Genomic DNA, 15686 nt, shown 5'->3' on the forward strand with positions numbered 1-15686 from the left:
ACAAATCAGATTAACACTTCCCAGCCTTGTTATGCCTCTGGGCCATGATTTTAAACATTAGTAATTTTTGTATTGTAATTGGTAGGGTTCTAATCTTTTAAACAATAGAAGAATGAGGGAGAACAGGCTTAATCCTACAGCACGCATTTACTAAAATTGCTAGTTCATCAAGTAGTTTGAGCACCTGCTGGGTTCCATGTCTGGTTTTACCACTTAATTCCTGTACAAACTTGTGCAGTATTATTTTTTTGAATTTCTAATTTTTCATCAAAAATAAGTGGGGAGGGTGGGTGGAGAATTCTGGACTGTAGCTATTCTAGCTTTGAAAGGCTGTGATTCTCAGAATGGGTCAGAGACCACAAAACGATGGCTCCTGTCACTGGTTCAACTCACTCCTCTTCTCCTGTGGGTGCTTGTTTGGAGCCAGATGTCTATAGTTGGAGGTATTTCCCCAGAAGCAACATCCTGTTACTGCTCCTCCACAGCTTCTTTCACAAGTTGAGTTGACAGCAGCAGTTGCCTCAGGGCGGAGCCTTTCCCATGCTGAGACTATAAATGGAGTATCTGAGCCATCACCCCTGACTGAACACTACCTCCTTGTTGTGTGTGCTCTTGGAATGGAGAAACTTTTGAATTCCAAATTCTCTCCCCCTGTTACAGAAATTGCCTGCCAATAATTCTGCTGACCTCCTAACAAGGCCTTTCCAGGGTGCCCTGCCTCTTCAACACATTCCAGCAGGCTGGAGATGGTTCTCCACTCTGCCCGGGCTGTGTTCATCTGGCCACAGTGAGAAGACTAGGCGGGTTAACGAGATACTTCAGGTGGGATGAGAATCCTCCTGCTCAAGACGAAGCAGATGTGTGAGTGAATTAACCAAATTCATCCGTGCAGATTTATGATTAAGTTCAGAACTTAATAATGCACAGGTTGACATACTGGATCCATCCAGGCCAGAGCTCTGCCTCCAAGAGTAGCCCAGTGGGGCATTTGGAGGAATGGTGTAACAGTTAGATGGTATAACAGTGTAGCCTCAAGATCAACGTGCCTGTAACAGTAGTTTACAGAGCTATGATTCATGAATTAACTCAAACTCTTTCGAATACACTTATATTTTTGGACAATATTATCTTTGGAATCCCCTCCACTACTTATTAGCTAGGAAAATTTAGGGTCTCTACCTAATTTCTGATTCCACACATGGGAACGGAGATAATAACTATCTCACATTGTTATCTTATAAAGACAAAATGAGTTATTATATGAAAAAATGTTAAAACAGTATGTTTGGCAGGTATTACATTTTGTTTTTATTTTTATTGATGTGAGATGACAATTTCCAAGCGCATGAGCCTGAGAGGCAGTGTATGATGGAGGGGACTTTGGAGTCAGACAGACCTCACTTGGAGTTTTATCTCTGCTACTTTCTAGCTACAAGACTTAGGTCGCATTGCTTAACCCTTCTGAGCCTTAGTTGTTGGATCTGAAAATGAACATATTAATGGCTACTTTAGAAAGTTGTTGAAAGCATATGTGGCATGTCGTATGTACTAAGAGACCTACAGCTGTGATTAGCGTTTGCCCTTCTACCTTCCCTCAAGAAACAGTCTGAGCTTCACTGTGGAATGAGTGTGGCTTATGAAGGTGGAACCACTTTTCCTAGGATGCAGGGCAGCAACATTCCTCAGAAGACGCTTTGCAAAATGACATTCACCTTCAACTAAATAGAGTTCTCATTTCCCTGATTGGAAACCATTTTAGAGGTCCTCGTAGTTAATAGAGTTCAGCTCTTATTAGAGATTCTTTGTGATTCTCTCGGGGGATGTTGATGTCAACAGAAAAACTGAAAAGATAACTTAGAACAGTGAAATGGGACTATAGAATGGAAATTAGGACATTCTGTTTCTAGCACAAACCAAATAAAAGATAGCCCAGACCTGGAGCACGTGGTTGATGAGCAGAGGCAGTACTGCACTGCTAGTGAGCACCTGTCTTACGTGAATGCCGTGTCCTCTTCCAGCCAGCTTCTGATAAAGTTCTGCATGTTCTAAGTAAGAATGTCAACATCCTGGGGCCTGCCTCGTGGCCGAGTGGTTAACTTCTCACACTCCACTTTGGCAGCCCAGGATTTCACAGGTACTGATCCTGAGCGCAGACATAGCACCACACGTCAGGCCACGCTGAGGTGGCATCTCACATGCCACAACTAGAAGGACCCACAACTAAAATATACAACTATGTACTGGGGGGATCGTGGAGGGAAAAAAAAAAGGAAGGAGATTCGCAACAGTTGTCAGCTCAGGTGCCAATCTTTAAAAAATAAAAGAATGTTAACATCCTAAACTTTAAAGACATTAGCAAAAGCATTTCCCATTCTAACTACTAAATTTAATTTCTGAGAGGAAACTAAAAATAAGCCTTGAATGGAATGAACTTAGCTGGCCAAGGTATGAGACTTGAGAGAAAGCATATCAGTACGTGTGAGCTTGAGATCTTTTCTGATTACTTACTTTCCTCAATTATAGATGATATAAATAGGTAAAGGACCAAATATAAAAACAAAACCGTAAATAACGTTGAAAGAATATATAGAAGAATACTGGAGTAGGAAAGATTTTCCTGTGTAAGACCAAACCCAGAGGCATTAAGGAGAACATCACAACTTACATGACTGTGATATGACCACATCGTACAAATTACAAACTTTCATAAGACAAAGATACACAAACTAAGTTAGAAAGCCAGGAAGAGACTGGGAGACAAGTACAACATATACAACAAAGAATTAATATCTAGAATATTTAAAAAGTTCTTTCAATCTATAATAAAAAGAAAAATAACCCAATAATAGCCAAAATATATTAATAGACAATTCATAAAATAAGCACAAATTCAGAGGAAAATATTTCATCTCTCTGGTAAGCAGTGGAATGCAAATTAAAAACAGCCACTAGAATCTATTTTGCACCTCATATGTGCAAAAGTTTAAAAAATAGTTTTCCTTGTAAGGATGTAGGGAAGTGGGCCATCTATATGCTGTGAGGCCAAAGTTTAGAACAGCTTTTAAGGAGGGAAATTTTGTACTATCTGATATGTATACCTTTTGGCCCAGAATTTCTATTTCTAGGATCCAAATCTACAGAAATACAGAGATGCACAAAATTACATGCACAAAGATATTTATTGCAGCATTTTCTATACTAAGAAAAAAAAGAGTCCATCTGAATGTCCACTAATAGGCAGAAGGTTGAATAAATTATAGTATATGTGTAAAGTAGAATACTATACAGCCATTTAAAAACACTATACAGAACTCCAGAATGATACAGAAATATATCTATGCTACTGTAATAGATTTTTTTTTTCCTAAAGGAAGATAAGAATATCTCCTATTCCACATGTTTTTCTCACGATGTAACTTTGCCTTTCTTCCTACCTAGAAATGAGGCTATGTTCTCTCTTTGAATTTTGGTGGCTTTGTGACAGTTCTAACCAATAGTGTGTAGTGGAAGTGATGCAATGTGACCGCCAAGACAAGGTCATAAAAGAAGATGCAGCATCCACCTGGCTGTCTCTGTTTTGAGGTACACTTACTCTGGAGGAAGCCACCACTATTCTGTGGGTGAGCCCCAACTCTCTCATACAGAGAGACCAGATGGAGAAGCCCACATGGAGAGGAACTGAAGCCTCCAACTAATAACCGTATCATCCTTCAGTCACAACTGAATGAATCTTCAGATGATCCCAGCTTCCAGCTTTCGAGTCCTCCAAGCTCCAGACATTGGGAAGAAGAGACGCACCTTCCACCCTGTGTCCTTTCCAAATTTCTGACCCACAGAATTCATGAACATAATAAATGGTTGTTTTATGCCACCCAGTTCTGGGGTAATTTACTGTGGAGCCAAATAACTGGAACAGACACTTTACATGAAAGATATCCAGTCTCATGACAATATATGTAGTATGATTCCATTTACAGAAAAATATCAATCCAAACTATAAACAGGTGTGTGAATGTAGAAATAGATACCTGTGTTACTGTATATACGTATGTATGTGTTTTTGTATATGCCTAAGTACATAGACAATTGTCTGGAGAGACATGGTAAGTTTCAAAGTGTCACCTCAAGAGATGGGAGAAAGAATGGGGCAAGGAGGTAAAAGATACTTGAAACTTTGACTCTATATATTCTAGATTGTTTTAATTTTGTGCCACCAGCATTATAATTTAAAAGGGAAGAGGGCAGAAGGGAGGGAAGAAAAGAGGAAAGGGGGAAGGGAAGGCAAATAGTTTTTTCTAGGAACTAAAAAATCTTGTTGAATCCATGAAGAAATAAAATGTAGATCAGATTTAGGGAAAAAGGAGGACACAACTGAACTTTGATAGAGAATTGGAATCCTGACACCACCACTTATGAGCTGTATAAACTTGGACAATTCATTCAATCTTTTCTAAGCTTCAAATTTCCTGACTATAAAATGAGGATAATGCTTTATTTTTTTTAGGGTTGCTAAAAGGCTAAAATAAGATGCAGTATGTAAAGCCCCAAAGATAATACCTAAAATATACCATGTTTTCAATAAAAGGGAAAGTTCTCTTCACCTTTCTGCTTGAAAGAATGAGAAAAAGTGCATTCAAGTGAGCAAAAGGATAGAAGAGGCAATTCAGGTGACAGGGACAGATCAAGCTCAATAGAACTTGAGGCTGATTTAAGGTGTAGTCAGAGGGTTATAAAGGAAAATCTGAGCTAATCATACGCAAATATGTACTTATCGTTGTAACTGACCCTTTGTTCTCAAGCAGCTCAGACATTTTCAACCATGGCACTCAGTTGTGTTACGCAAGATGTAATTGTTAGTGCTGCAGGGGTGCCGAGCACATGGCTTTCTTGATTAAGGAAAAAATCTAATTTCTTTTCCTCTTATATACAAATCGGCACTTATGGCATTCCTTGGTTTCTTACCACCTAGCAATAATATAGCAAATTTCAAATCTAGATGTTCTGAAAGAGACATAGTCCAAGGGGAGACGGATGCACTTGAAAACCCATTAGAAACACGTGCAGAGTGTCCTTTGAAGGCTCAGCTCCCCCACCTCCTGTTCTGCCCTGAGTGTAAGACCTTATTCCGAAAGGTTGAATAAAAAAGGAAGATAGACTAATGATTAAAAAAAAAAATCAGATACAGCCTTGCCCCGATAGCCCACCCATCATACTTTCAAATAAGCTGATCACTTACAGTAGAGGTTATTTAGAACAAAGTGGAGCTCCAGAGTCCATTTATTTGAATGTATTTCCATTTCAATCACCCTGTTTCAGAAGTTGCCTCTCCTTCCCGTCACATAAGGTGAACAGATGTGATTTTAAGGACTGACTTCACGAACTTCTGCTTTGAAAAAAAACCAGCCGTCTGGAGAGATGATTTTTTTTTTTTTACCCCATATGGGGCAAAAGAGTCAAAAATTAGTTCATTTCTGATGCTACCTTTATGAGGGCATCATATTAGTTGCCTTTCAATATCCTTCGTCACAGATTCTTAGATGAGGGAGTTTTCCTCCACTCTGTGCATAAATAGATGAAAGCTGTCTGTTCAAGAGAAGAAGCAGAGATCAAGAAAACTTTTTGAAATTTTTTCATTTCATTTGGCATAATCATTGGTACACAAAGGAATCCTTCTACCACAAGTAAAGTTCCTCTTCCAGAAAATGAGATCTGAAGAGAACCAACTACACAGTTTCTTGTGCAATAGGTACTTTGGTGACAAACAGCCTTTTATTTCAAACGACTAGCCAAGACCAGGGTTGAATGTCTGCCCCGAGACTAAATATGGGTAGAGATATTGTACATTACAAACACTAGTCATTCATTCATTATTTCCAGTGTATTATAAAACCAACAATAGCAACATTGAAAGCAAGATACAAGAAAAAAACAACATATGGTAAATTTTTACCTTTTCCACAGCTAAGCAAAAACCATGGCATTATCAACCAAAGTGTCGTTTTTGAGCACTTACTCTCCTGTGACACACTAGGATCAGCCTGGATGGCGTCAGAGAAAACAAGGCTCCTACTCTCTCTAATAGGAAAATAAAGCTTAGACACACAAAATGCTCAAAAAACATAAGAAAGTTCTGAATAAATGAAAAATAAATGGGGTACCTGTTCAGGGGCAAGGGGTGTATGGGAATTCTCTGTAGCTTCTACTCAATTTTGCTACCTAAAACTGCTCTAAAAAATAAAGTCTCTTTAAGTTGATAGATAGATATAAAGGGACACAGAAGTTCATCTAGAATAAAAATAGGCAGAGTCATAGAAGACTTCCTGGAAGAGGTGGACTGTGATTTTTTTTTTTTTTTGAGGAAGATTAGCCCTGAGCTAACATCCACTGCCAATCCTCCTCCTTTTGCTGAGGAAGACTGGCCCTGAGCTAACATCTGTGCCCATCTCCCTCTATTTTATATGTGGAATGCCTGCCATAGCATGGCTTGATAAGCAGTGAGTAGGTCCACGTCCAGGATCCAAATCAGAGAACCCGGGGCCACTGATGCAGAGCCAATGAACTTAACTGCTACACCATGGGGCCAGCCCCTGGACTGTGATTTTGACAGAGGATAGAGTTGGGATACACTTAGTGAAAGCAAAGAACTGCAACAAGCAGAGGTCAGGAGCCCAGAATGTTTGGCCTTAACAGAAACCATCCTCATTCTATCAAAAGGAGTATGTTAGAAAGTATTTGGAAATAAGTCTGAAGAGTGAACTAACTAGAAGGTAACGTCGTTGTTTTAAAATTATAACATCAATCATCTTACTTATTTATGCTATAACATGCCTACTCAACAGGGTCAAAATGCAGGACTAATTAATGATGAGGTTGAAGATCTCAGGTCCAAGGCATGTGATTTCACAAAATATGGTAGTGGATTTATGTGATACTCACCTTTGACACTAGGTCCCCTAACCAGCCTGAGAAATCTCCAGGGCAATGGAATTGGAGATACTCAACAATCCAACTTTTGTTCAGCAGGACTAAGGAAACAAGGTAGGTTTTCAGAAAAAATAAATCCTGAATCCTGCAGAAATTTTTCTTGGACGAAGGAGTTCAAGGGAAAAGATTCCAGGAGCAAGGGAGGCAAAGGAAAAAATAACCTCATGGAAAGGTAATTTAAAGGGTAGGAGGGAGGTTTGTGCATGTAATTATAACACGAGTTTGTCAGGAAAGCTAACCTCAACAAGAAAGTCCTTTATCATTAACACTGTCATCCCTGAAAAGTACCTTCTCGCAACTGCCTGTTTGATAGATTCTGGATGACAAAGAGAGCCTGCAGACAAGAACCTGTCAATCCTGCTGCACAGAACATCAGAGAACCCCCCTGAATACGGTGTGTGGATACATGCGTGTGGTGTGTGGTGTGTTTGCAACGCGTATGTTCATTTCCCCTTTTGTTTCTCACCCTTTGTCCTTGAAAATTCTTCCCTCTTGTTCTCTAAAACAAATTGGCACTTTTTCCTCCCAGAACCTTCTGCTTGCTTTTTTCCCTGAAGGTTTTAGTCATCTTCACGGTCTGCTTCCAAGGGGTCCATATTATCGAAAACCACTCTCGAGCCACAGTCTCTTTCCAGCATGCCTACTCACCCCCACCTTCATCAATCCTCAGAATAGAAGCTTCTAAACCAGTTGCATAGGTTGAGAGGTAGTTAGAGGCCACCCGCCTGGCCCAGATACCCGCAGCCAGGACCCACACCGATGAAGAGGTCAGATTTTAATTGGTCTCTTGTTGACTCCTGCCACTTCTCCCGTTCTCGCCAGCAGAGCAATACGGCAGGTAGTTCACCAGACACACACACAGTCATTCACCTCTACAGGCTTGCAATTCGCTCCTCTAAATCAACAGCCTTTCCTTGTTCCCTGCTCACTTCTCCCAGCACACAGTCTTTAAAAATAGCCTAGTGATTTAGCATTTAAATTGGGCACATTTATACTAATACCTGAGCTAAGCTATAAGATGGGGTAGTAGTACTGGCGAGGGAACCGTGGGCAAATATTGAAAGATCACAAGTCCCAAAAGAGATGAAAAATAGTTCCACGTCACCCTAGAGAACACTGAAATGAGATTGAGAGAAAGTAAATATATGCTCTGTTTCAAGGGAAGAGTTCCTAACCAAGAGTCCATGAGACTGCGGGATAGCTTCCATGGAGAAATGCAAGGACTGCCGCAGGGGGGTCATGGAAGACGAGCCCAGCAAAGTGCCCGGAAATAAACTAGATGTTACTTTCTACACAAAAAGCCCAATTTTGTCAGCACGTGGTAATGGCAGCTTTCTCAGTTTGGACATCTGTCACTCTCGGACTTTGACCAGGGAAAAAACTGCTATTTATTTTCTGTACATTTGATGAGAATCCCTGAAACTTGTAAGGAGTAAGATGTGGCTTGCCGCCATCTTTCAGTAATACGTTTCTGTGATAAGAGCCTTGGCTTATCACAGAATCACAGGTCTTCGCTGGGTCTTTGCTTTATTTGAACCCATGAGACATTTGACAGTTCATCATATCTTGTCTTGTACCACCTTTTGCATGACATATATTTCACTTTTATACTCTTATGATTTGTGTGTCTTACTTCTCTAGCTGGCTGGTAAGTTCTTTGAGGACAAAAGACACTTCATTCCTCAAAACTTTTAGCATTGGACCTTCCACATAGTAGCCAATCATAAATATGTCCAAAAGTCACAATCATCAAATGCTATTATAAGTTAAACGAGTACAAATTATTGTCCATGTACCATGTGTCAGAGAATATGCTAAGAAATTTGTGTCATCATTTCATCTAATCTTCAGAACGATGTAATAGGTATTATTATCCCCATTTTACAGAAGAAAAGACTGAGGCTTAGAGAAATAAGGAAAATAAAATCTTACCTAGAGTCTCCCAATTAGTGATACCAGAATTCAAACTCATCTAATGCCACTGTTCCAGCTCTGAAGGTCATTGAGTACAAACTTTATTATTTTATAGAACATAATGATAGCTAACTTTTCTTAATCTTATGCAATAGACATTGGGCTAAGTGCTTCACACGTGTTAGCTAGCATATAATGCAAGCACTATTACTCCACAAACTACAGGCATTTTATAGAGGAGGAAACCAAAACACAGAGACATCAAAGAACAAGGACACACAGCTAGTAAGGGGCAGAGATAGGATTTGCACCCTGGTGGTCTCATTCTGGTGCCCATGATTTCACCACTTTGGTATACTACCATTCAGATGAAGGAATTGAAAATCCAAGAAGAAAATCTAGGTCCTAAGGCATCGAGCCCCCTGCCATTTTCACCACAGCATAATTCGCTGATTCAATGATCATTTAGAAGTGTCTTTCCATAGAGTTTCACTTAATGTCTGTTCCTGAGTCCATAAAAACTTCATCTAACCTTGTCAAGACAATTCAACCCTGTTCCTGTACCTTTTTTGAATTCCAACATGACAAAACTAAAAGTCACCTTTGGTGAGGAAAAGAAGTAATGTTACTGACCAAACACCCCTTACAGAAATGGGTAGTAAGCCAGAGCAAGGCTGCCCCAGAAGTCTTGGGCGGGGTGTTGGCAGAGCGGGTAGAATGGAGAATGTGTAAACTGAAATGTCATGTTTGAAGGTTCCAGTTACTAACTTAATCTATGATTCAAAAAAACACAAAGTCTATTTCCCAGTTTTCCTTACCATTTATTGATCTATATCATTAACTAACATTGAATCCTTACAGAGAAAATTTAAAGATAATATACTATAGAAAGGGTATCCATTGATCAACAGCAACCAAGCCACAAACTCCTTGAGGGCAGGCACCCCATCTTCCAGCTCTCTCCTCCTGGGCCAGAGCCTTGGCACAATGCAAAAGACATATTGAACAGGGAAAGCTGAATTTAACCCAATCTTTCTGGAGTCTCTCTTGTCCTGATTCTACCACTAGCTAACTAGATGACAAGCCACTTATGAGACTCAGTTGAGGTGACAGGATCAGAAGCATGGGATACGAGTGGACCCTCTCCTCTTCAAGTTATGCAAGGACACCACAAATCTATTGAGTACTAGCATTGGCTGTAGCCTGAATAAATAACATATTTGACACATGCTCTTTTATGACAACTTTTCTTTAACATAATATAGATGCCGAGATGAGTAAGATTCAGATTCACTTAACAGTGGCACTAAATCCATGGTTGTTTTTTGTAATTATGAATTTTTTAATCAGAGAATGCAACTATTATGTGAAGTATATGGGAAATTTTATGGCATTTTTAAGGGATCCTCACATAAAAATTGTTTGGAAATATTAGATCAGAGGACTTTTATGGTTCCTTTCTATTCTGAGTTTTTATGATTCTTTCGCTTCAAGTAGGGTGACAATGCCTTTCAAAAGGTGCATGCTCCATTCTTAGAAATTGTCCTTTGGTGATGACAATTTCCATAGTTTACCACTGAAAAATCAGGAATTTCCATATTTCCATGTCTCATTCTATAAATAATGTTTTCTGAACAATTTCTGAATTAAAAAGATAATTATTCTCTTTAATTGGATTTCTTTGCCTTCTTCCAAGATAGCTAGGTCTTCGCAAGGACACAAAGAGCTTGTGAACAGTGAGTATAGATTTCTCAGTCCCATCTCTCATTCTATCCCTCTATACATTATTTGCTCTAGTCACACAAACCACTGTTGTTTCTTTTTTTCCTGAACTTACCACACACCTTCACACTCATGCTGTCCCATTAGCTGGGGGTGCCTTCCGCCAACCCTCTGACCAATCTAACTGCCCTTGAGCCTTTTCCCCTAGCAACACAGCTCTTGGCTGCTTCTTCTTGCCACACAGTGGCTGTGTGCCTACCTAGGGCATCACATTCTGCCTGCTGTTATAGCTCATTGTTTGTGTGGCAAGGCACTCTTGTGGCCTGGAAGCTACTTGAGTTAATTATGACTGTCCCTCATTTATCTTCTTTCCCCCAGACAACCTAGTTAAGGTGATCTCTAAGTGTTCATTAAATGCCCTGAATGAATGAAATGATAGATGAAGTAACCCTAGAAGGCAAGTATCATTGATTATGAAAAACTACACTTGAATTCAAAAAGTTTGAACTGGTTTCCAACTTGTACCTGACATGGTTTAAAATGAGTTTAAATTTAAAGAAAAAAAACTTACCCTCCTACTTCTAATTACCTGATGTTCTTTACACTTTATCAAAAGACAAGTGAAAGGAAATAAATTCTTTCTGCAGAGTTTCCTGGCCCTGCTTCTATACTCTCAGCAAGAATTAATAAACCAACATTACTCTTGGAACTGGGTTGATATAAATTGATGGCTCTAGTACCCAAACCAAGATGTGGTGGTAAGATAAGACTCTGAGAGCATAAATTTGTTGTTAAAAGGAGAAACTACATTAATTCTATCACCACATACAACAAACCTAAAATTTAAAAAAAAAGAGAGAGAAAAGAGAAAATTACAACATTTCCTTTGTGGGAATGAGCGTAGACAAGAGACGGAAAAAATGCATTTGTTCTTTTAAGTTATTTCCAAATCAAGTGGAAGAAATGAGAATATGCATGGAGGAATGAAGACGTTCACTAAAACAAAGGGTATTGCATTGAGTTTGTTTGCTTTGCAAAATGGTTTCTTCTCTAAACTGCAGAGGGATAGTGTACCATTTAGCAAAGGACCCAGGACAGAGAGCTGACAACTGTAACATGGACAGATTACTGCATCCTGGTTGGGTACTGTGCTAAGCTCTTTACCTGCTTATAATATTTTATCCCTACAATAGCCTTCTGAACTGTGAATTGAGTACTGTTATTATCTCCATTTTTCAGATGAGGCTTAATAAGATTAGGTTGCCCAAGACGACAGAGTTAGTAAGCAGTGAGACTAGGATTCAGAGCCAGGTAGTCTTATTTCAAAGTCCTAACCATTTCCTATTCCTAGTATGGCTTGAGAATAGGAAATCTAGAATTTACTCTCAATTCTATGTTTGAGCTAGATTTTTTAACATAAGGCAGAATTTTGACAAATTTGCACTAAGTATAAGATTTTTCAGTTTGAGAGACCAACATCAACAAAGTTGTTGAAGTGGGAAAACAAGAGGTACCCCCTGGGGATAGAAGTGGCCTAGTGAGATAAGAGCACAATATCTATGGAGAGGGTGGGCCTGGTAAGTTTAGGCCTGTGACCCAAATCTGGCCCACTATGTGTTTTTTTTTCAGCTGGTGATTGAAGAATGCTTTTTACATTATTAAGTGGTTGGAAAAATTTTTCTAAAAGAATAGTATTTCATGACACAGGAAAATTATATGAAATATATAAACTCCCATGGAATTTCAGTGTCCACTAATAAAGTTTTCTTGGAAAACAGCCATGCTCACACATTTGTGTTGTCTATAGCTACTTTGAGAGAATTGAGTAGTTACAACACAGACCTTGGGGCCTGCAAAACCTAAAGTGTTTACCATCCCGCCTTCTACAGAAAAAGCTTACTGACTCCTGATCTAGAGAAATAATAGACAGATGTTTAGGAATGTAGCTAAGTGATAAGCAGTCTTCAAAAGCAGGCTTGATCATTCATAATTTGAAAGGTAGTGGATCGAGAACTCTGAAAGATTTTGACATAAAGTGACACAATCAGGATCCTATGTTTTTAAGATTGCAAAGAAAAGACATTCTCAAGTGCCTTCTGTAATGATCGTTTATTATGAGGAAGCAGGACAGCAAGGCAATTGGCTCAGGGGTAGTATGGCCATTTTGGGTCCCAGGACTTCCAAGCTTCAAGGAAAGCAGCTCATCTACTCCATGACTCATCATGACCTCAGAGAGCCACTAGCCCTACGTGCCCGAAGTATTCATTCTTCCAAGAGAAACTAGCTGGTTAGATTGATAAATTACCATTTAATGTGGAGGATGCCTTGTTCCACAAAACATGGAGGCTAGCCTCCTCTACGTCCAGCCTGTCCATTGTTGCCCTTGGCTGAGACCATTTCTTGGTCCAGACATTGGCAGCAGAGACGGCTCTGTTGTTCTCAACACTCAGAGCAGAAGCTCCAGCAACTGCACAAGAACTGCTTGAGGACACTTTCCTTTGAAAGGAGATGTGAATGCAGTAGCACTGTAAGCACTGTAGGGATTTCTCAGTGTTAGAGTAAAAAGACTGCTCCATGGACCCCGGGCTACCTCTACCACACACTGCCCTTGACTCCAGAGGAGACTCCCTGTCAGCATCTGTGCTCTGGCTGCCCTGCTCCAGGCTTCACAGCTACACCAAGCATTTTATTGGCTCCAAGGATCCAAAGGAAGATGCAAGTTCCAGCTCTGAATTCTAATTTTGTATCCTAAATGCCTAGTCCACTTTATCTAAGGCTTTAACCACTACTTTTTCCTGCAACATCCTGTATCTCTTACTGGAATTACTTTTGTCTTTTTCCAAAAGAAGAAAAGAAGGAAGGAAAGAGAAGGGGGGGAGTGAAGAAAGGGGAGGGGAGGGAGGGACGGGAGAAGGGTCTGGAGGAGGAAGGGAGGGAGGGCGGAAGGAAACTGAGAGAGAAGTGCACTGAGTGTCTCTCTCCATTAGTGATGACAAGCCAGTAAGCACGCGGTCATTTATCCTCCTTTGAAGATCTTTATTTGTGCCATACTTACTTTGAATAAAATAGCAAAAGATTATCTTTTTAACTAGCTCAGCAGTTTTCAAAGTTCCAACAGTTTTCAAATCTGAGTTCTTAAAAGGTCTTTGTCCTTCTCTCTTCTGAAGTGTTTAAACTATTTGAAGAGAACAGCCGAAAACCAGAATTTTATAGGAAACCTTACTGTTGGAGAGCAAGGTAAAATGAACCCTCAGAAATAAGCCGGGAGAGAAGCTGGATCCCACTCCTCACCTTGTCACTCACCAGCTATGACATCTCGAGGAAGCCAAACCCTTCAGAGCCTCACATTGGCCAGATATGAAATATGAATAATAACACTTCTGTGACATACATCCCGCTGGATCCAGAGATCAAATGGGAGGATAACACATTTCAAGCTTCAGAAATTGTCAAATAGAGGATACATGTGAATAAAGGATGTAAATGTCAGTATGCAGAACAAAAGTTACAGGGCTACAGAAGAATGAGCTATCCTGCCAGGCCGGATTGACAAGGAGTTGCTTTGTGAACAATTTGGAATTTCATCAAGATCTTGAAAAAAAGAAAACATTTGAGGCTGGAGAAAGATGTGGAAAAAAGCACAGAAGCTGAAAATCTTGAGGTATATTTAAGGAGGAGTAACTAGCATGGTGGGAGCAGACTAGGTGTGTTAGCAAAGTCGAGGGAGATGAACATGGAAAAGGTAAGTTGAAGTCGTCCTGCTGGAGGCTTTCAATGCCAAAGTTAGAAGTTTGATGTTTATTGGGTAGACAAGGAGCAGTATTTTTAGACTCATGATTTGGCAATAGTGTGCAAGATAGACCAGGGAAGCAGAGACAAGCTATTAGAAGCTATTGTTTTCATACATCTAGAGATGAGACAAGGACCAAAACTGAAGCTATGGCTGTGGTGGGTACCCTGAAGGATTTGATAACTGATGACGATGTAAAGGGAGAATGAAGCATCTCTTTTTGAGATGCTGTCGTCGGAAATTGTGACGTCACAAGGGGGAGCCATGCTAGGGGAAGAAATTAACTCACTTTCAGCCTCGGTTTTTGAGGTGATGACATCTGGGTCTTGAAAGGACTCTAATATATCCGATGGAAAAGGCTTTGGGGAGGAAATGGGCATGAAGGGGCTTGGGGCCACAGAGAAAGACAGGAGGCCACCATTTCACCGGGTGTATTGATCTAGCAGGTTCTCCAAAATAGGCTTGAGGGATGCACACAGCAATCCAGCCAGAAGGGAGACAGCTCTTGGGGGAGCTGAATAATGGAGAAAAATTGCAGGACTCTCATATTAAGGCCCTTGAAGATCTAAACCTGACCTTCTCCTGAGGTCTGCTACGCAGAGGGAAACCACAATTCAAGCCAAATATTCCTGAGCCAGGCAAGTGGGGAGCCAAACACCTAGGAGTGCTGATTTATATTTAAATACAATATTTTTATTACTTTTCTAGAAATTTGACACCAATCCTCATTTTAAACTAGATGAAGCCGCATAATTTTTTTCTTTCCGAATGATTGACACTCAAAAGGTAATACCCTTTAAATTCCCCCAATTAAAGCAAATTTAATTTTAAGTTTAATTAAAGAAAACTTTAATTAGAAAGAAGATTAAATTTTAATTAAATTTCTCTAAAATCTTCATACCGGCCTTTACAGCTAATATTTCTGTCAGAAATCAAATCCCTTCTTAATATTCTTAAATTCTATTCTAGCGTTTTCCTTCATATTAAAACAGCATCTCACCAGCTGTACCTGCCACTGTGAAAATTATTCCCATCTTAAAATACTGGAAATGCAACTGAGGAACCAAAGTCTCCCTGGGCAGAGCAGGAAAAACAACAGATTCTATTATTGATGAAGTTTTTATTTTCAGTCTCTTCCCTGTCCTTTCTGAGGAGATTAGGTATGATAGGCCTGCTGTGAGCCAGTTGTACTGTGTCCACAGCATCAACAAATATTTATGGAACACCTACTGTGTACATGGTCCTGCACTAAGTTCCCAGTCGAGCAAGGAAACGT

Source organism: Equus caballus, chromosome 8, assembly GCF_041296265.1.
Source record: "Equus caballus isolate H_3958 breed thoroughbred chromosome 8, TB-T2T, whole genome shotgun sequence".
NCBI classification, from domain to species: Eukaryota; Metazoa; Chordata; class Mammalia; order Perissodactyla; family Equidae; genus Equus; species Equus caballus.